The sequence below is a fragment of the Vombatus ursinus genome, unplaced genomic scaffold (genome assembly GCF_900497805.2).
Source record: "Vombatus ursinus unplaced genomic scaffold, bare-nosed wombat genome assembly UNPS02014830.1, whole genome shotgun sequence".
NCBI lineage: Eukaryota > Metazoa > Chordata > Mammalia > Diprotodontia > Vombatidae > Vombatus > Vombatus ursinus.
The window spans coordinates 15,289,168-15,295,167 of NW_020954608.1; the positions used below are offsets into that span (position 1 = coordinate 15,289,168).

The window sequence follows — 6,000 nt, forward strand, 5'->3', positions numbered from 1 at the left end:
CAACATTTCCACTAATTAGTTGAGTACTAATAGGAAGCTGAGGGAAGCTAGGACTCAAAGAGTTTAATAGCCTCTTCCTGGGATTTTTTGTTGCTCACAACAGGGTCTAATTCATTTTATGTGTTTTTATTTCAAAGTGTTTAGGAGATTCTGTAATGTTTTGGGGCTAGATGTAATTTATTGAATCCTATAGTAAACTCCTCAAATGTCTCTGTTTTTAGTTAGGCTGATCCTCAGAAAGCAGGACAGGTACACTTTCTAGCCTTGTAGAATCTTATAGAGCTTGAGCTCTATTGGTATTTCTTTCAAGAACCCAGAGTCACCCCTATGTTTTGATGAGCCATTGGAATAGAATTATATGGAGTGACAGCCTTAAGAGTTTGGCCCAACTATTCAGACACACACACACACACACACACATACACACACACACACAATGGATGAAGAATGCTCATGTAACATAAGTGATAGAGTCAGTCCATCAGTAAAGTTATGTTGTATAGACACTGGATGGACAATTGGGCCCAGAACTGAACAGGCAGATGAAAATAGGTTATATTATCTTTGGGAAGTTTCATAGTGTTCTAAGTCACTCCAAACTTGACCCCTGAAACAAAAGGACTATCTTTTTAGAAACAATGTTCTTCTGAGAGGCAGCAGGCCTGACCTTGGAGTCTAGTAGACTTGAGTTTAAGTCCTTCCTTTGACACAGTAGCTATATAAGTGACTCTAGACAAATCATGTAGCATCTCCAGGCAACTGTCCTCCACTAAAAGCTGCTGAGCAGAGAGTTTTCTCACTGTTGGGGTTTGGGGAGTCTCCTATACAAGTGAATATCAGAGCTTTGAATCCCTCAGAACTTGTCTCTTCCTCCTGGATTCCCTGACTTCCTTCAGGTCTCAATGAAAATTCTACCATCTGTAGGAAGCCCTCCCTTAGTCCCTTTAATGTTGATGTCTTCCCATCTAGTTTATACATAATTGTTTGCTTGTCTCTCCTATTAGCCTATGAGCCTATGAGCCCTTTGGTGTCAGGGACTGTTTTTACCTTTCTTTGCATCCCCAGCTCTTTGTACAATGCCTTCTACATGATAGGCTCCTAATGAGTGTTTGTTGACTTGAATTGACTTGTAATACACAGTCTACAAAGAATTTAAATTATAGGTCACCCAAATGTCATGGAGACATGCACAGTAGGTGAGAGTAGGCTGTAACACACTGACAATAGAAGCATAACGACAATGGATGTTTAGTATGAAGGATCAAGGATTGGAAAAGGAGGTGTATTAATCATGTAGTTTAGAACTAAGGATGACTAAAGGTTAGCCCACATGCTTTACTGGTATTCACATAATGTCAATAAATTTAGAGGTGGCATGCTAGCAGGCTGGGTAAATCCCCCGTGAAGGACTTATGGGAGGTCACAGGTAGGAGTTGCATAGGACAAGAAAGCAATAGCTAGGTTCCAATACGTGCCACTGTAAAGAGATCTCACGTCAATGAGATCATAGATTCATAGAAGTTACAACATTATAACAAACCTTAGGGCTACTTATACACTCTTAAAAGCCAAATGCTCATTGAAGGTGATATAAAAGGTATTTATAAGTGAGAAACAATTTTCTCATCCTCTAAGAAGAAATAAACAAAAAATGGGACTTTCATAGGACTAAAGGCCTGATGGTGGGGAAATTAATTCTGGACATATGAGTTAGCATTCCATGGCAGCCTTCAGCTTCTGCCTCTATGAAACTACAGCTTGGTTGTCACTTATCCAGTTAAAGTGTCCCCTGGGACGACCATAACCCTGCAAATGCCAGTCTTGGGATCTTTTTAGAAAAGAAAAGAAAACCTCCCCTATGTGTGCAACAGGCAGGGATTTTAGCAGCCTCCTGCTGTCTCCTTCCCTTAATAGTTTATCATTTTTCCTTTCTCAGCTGAAGGTTTTCTTGAGTGATTTGTGGAATATCTCATGGAAAAGGAAGATACGTTCAACCATGAATGTCAGAAGCTGAAATTAAATTTCAGAATTTATTATTGGAGCATGCTGCCTTTGCCCTATTAAAAATGCAGGTGAATTAGTACAAAGGCTATGAAGCCATTTAAAGACTCTCATAAACTTGGTCTCGGTGGGGGGGGGGGGGTGGAGTTGAAGGCAATGGGGAATCTTTCATTCTCTTTATATTGGCTTGGGTAATCTTGATACACCTGTACAAACTCTGGAATGCTAGGTGAGGGGATTCTTGGTGTCTAGGGTATATAATACAACTGAAGACCAGCTCCTGGCTTGTGTCCACCATGGAGTGAGCAAATTTCTAAAAGGAAACTGTCGTCAGTTTGGAATTTGTGATTAATTCAGGTGGGACCCAGCAAATTCTTTCTTCAAAGATAGTACAGACTACTGGTGCATATGAGGTTTCAGGGAATGTTTAAAGAGGCTGTGGGGTAGTGTAATAAGAGAACTGTCTTTAAAGCCATAAGGTGCAGTAAGAGGATTGGCTTTAGGGCCATAAGTCCTGGCTTTGAGTCCTGGCTTCACCTCTTACCAGATTCTCTGACCCTTAGTATTCTTCTCTCTAAAATGAGGATAATAATATTTTACTACTTATTTTGCAAAGTTGTGAAGGTCAAAGGAAATAATGTATATAAAAACATTTCATGAATTGTAAAGCATTATATTAAATATAAGTAACCACTTAAGTCCTTGTATTCAGGTCCTCTTAAATACTTTAGAAACACTTGTTTATATCAAAGAATAACTAGTTACAAATAATTCTCATTTATTCAACAGAACAAGTCCTAAGTTTAGTTATTTCTACATGTGAAATTATGTTAGATAAATTTGGTTTTCTTTAGGTAGCTGAAATGAGTAAAATTCGATTTTTTTGGGAAATGTTGATACTTCCAGGGATCTTTAGTGTCATCCCATGTGTATACTCCACCCAAAAGTACAGATTGTGAATCATCTATGGCTTTACATCCTGCGTAACTCTTGTCCCGATCTTCCCATAATCTTCCATAGAAATTCACTTAACATGCTGGGGCTCTTCCTCTAGTTCTTTTGACATTATGTGGATACCAACGGAGCATACATTCATTTATTGTCTTGTGGTCTGGCTACATTACCAGCCTATCTCCTTTTCTAGGCATATATGACTTGGATCATCTCTTTAATGCCATGTCTGGTGAGTTTCATTGGTAATATGCTGCAGCCTATTTCCCTCAAGGAAGCTGATGTAATCCACAACTTTGATTTTTCAGTGACTGTGGTATTTCATGATTCTAAGTTATATGGCATTATTGGAAGAATACTGATATCAAAAAGTGGGCCTTGGTTTTCAGGGTCATTACTTAGGGTCATTACTCTGTAAGACTGGGGTCATTGCTTTAAAATTTTCGGATGTAATTTAGCCCATTCTTTTCTTCCTTTCTGGGTTCAGTTCATTGTCCATCTGCAGTTTAGTCAAGAAATCTACATGTACAATTACATACATCTGCAATTAGATTCACTGGATGCAGATGGACTCATTGTCCACCTGCAATTTAACCAAAATATGTACACACTCAAATCCACATACACACTCATATATATACCCACATATACATACATATATCCATAGGCATAAACACACACATATACATATACACTGACTCAGGGACCAGCTCAAATCATTGTATATTCTATTCATAATCTGAGTAATAAGCATTCTTCATCCACTTGATTTTTCTTGGGTGGATACTTAGCCTGAAATCTTTTGAGTGATCATAAATCTCATTTAGGATGCTCCACAAGATTTTGCAATTTGATCTAATAAGCATAATGTCACCTGCAACAAGAGTGCTTGAAGAATGCTCTCTTTACTGGACAATCTCCACTAGAGTAGTAAAAATCTTTGGTGAGGGGGCAGCTAGGTGGTGCAGTGGATAGAGCTCTGGCCTTGAAGTTGGGAGGACCTGAGTTTAAATCCAGCCTCAGACACTTGACACTTACTAGCTGTGTGACCCTGGGCAAGTCACTTAACCCCGATTGCCTCACCAAAAAGCAAAAAAAAAAATCTTTGGTGAGGATGTACCTCCCTGTTTTATGTCTCATTTTCTCTTAAGTATTAGTCACTGAACAAGGTTATTTCTGTTGTTGCCTATTTCAAAGAAATCTTATGTTAATTTAATATCTGCATGGGAGTCTTCTTATTGGAGGAGGGTCTTGGGAATAACATTTTCCTCTATTGAATAAAGTGATTTTATAGTCAATAGACAATAACTGCATTAAGGTATCATATTCAATTTAATGGGACTGTATATTACTGTAAAGATATAGTCAATGATGGAATATTTAGTGAAAGCCTCCTGATCCCTTTTCATAGCTTAATCAAGAATGCCCTAGTTATGTATATAGAATCCCTTCAAAGCTTTTTTAGATATGGGAAGGAGTTTTATGGTTTGGTAGTTGTTGACTTTTTTTGTTCTTTTCTGAATAGCAATGAAGTATATGATTTTCTTTTTTGGTTGTTTGTCAGAGTCCTTTCTTTCACCTATCCTGAGAATCAATCAATCAATCAATGCCCTCAAAATTGTTTCACCTGTAGCATGGGCCTCCTTTGACTATGCTAGGTAGGGTCTAGCTATTCTTCCCATTTTTGTTTTCTTTAATCTCATTCTATTTCTTCCTACTTGATTGTGATGTTGGAGTCCACGTGTGTTTTGATTTTTATGATTGACATGGTTTCTAGGTTCTTCTGGCATTTGGTTTTGATTAGTTGAAATTTCCTTGGGAATGCTGATAATTTATATTTATCTCTGTCCTTTTATTTATTTCCAATTTTGGGTGGTCAATAGTTAACTTAAATAGGTCAGAGTGGAGGTGTTTCAGTTGCATAGTACATCTCATTTTCATTCTATCTTCTGATTTAATATTGATTTTGATCTTTGTAATAAGTTGAAAGTCTGAATATATTCAGACAGGGGATTCCAAAGTGATTACCAAATTGGCAACTAGTCATTTTGCTCCATGAGAACAGAGACTGCTCTCTCATTTTTTGTCTTTTTATCCCCAGTGCTCAACAGAGTACCTGGCACATAGTAGATGCTTAATGAATATTTGTTGATTAATTTCCTGTCTATTAAAAATAACAATTTTCATTTTTATGATGATATTTGTTTCTCGTCATGTCTAGTTTCTCCTAACTTTCTTCTGTTCATGCTATAGCGGGGAAAAGATTTTGTTTTATCTAAAAGACTTTGGTCTCTTTCATTTCTTAATATGGAGCAATATTTTCCACCATATTTTCACTCTTGTGCCCACCTTTTCACTAAAATCTCCAAATATTTAAAATGTTATATATGTATATGCATATACATAGATATACACATATGTATTTTTAAAATAAAAAAATGATTAATTTTGGAGGACTTTGAGTTCTTTATGGGGTTTATTTTCCCTCATTCTCTGCAACAGATAAAAGTACATGTGCTATAATTATCTTCATGGTGGGATTTTTGTAAATACTCTTCACAAGCACTTCAATAAAGGTATCTTCCGCAATAATGTTTGTTGTTGTCTCAGCTACAGGATAAAATGAATATCACCAACATCATAATTTGCCCCTCTCAGGACATCCTTACATCTACTTGCAACTTCCTTTTGTCTTTTGGTTTAAAGGTTATGACAGACATAATTCAGCTTCTCCACTCTTGGTCACTAGATAAGGATCTTACATTTAGAGTAATAACTGCATTAAGTTTTATAGCCTATATATAAACTGTGATTCTTAGTACCTTCTGCTTCTTTTTCATCATTGTGCCACCATGGTAGGGAATTGATTACCACTGAGTGCCATTTTGTATTTTATAGGTTGTTGTGGCCAAAGAAATCATCACCTCCTTTGTGCTTTGGTAGCAGTAGTAGGAGCTGTTCACTGGGGATCCAGCTGGAACCAGTCAGTTGAACAATACAGCTCTTCTCTTCTCTTCTCTTCTCTTCTCTTCTCTTCTCTTCTCTTCT

The 6,000-nt window shown here is 37.2% G+C and overlaps 1 protein-coding gene across 1 annotated transcript in view; it reads right to left on the reverse strand.

Annotated features, from left to right (window-relative positions):
• The window catches only part of MAGI2 (membrane associated guanylate kinase, WW and PDZ domain containing 2), a 1,168,341-nt gene that overhangs the window by 62,622 nt on the left and 1,099,719 nt on the right, over positions 1-6,000 (reverse strand). The gene's annotated exons all lie outside the window — the stretch shown is intronic.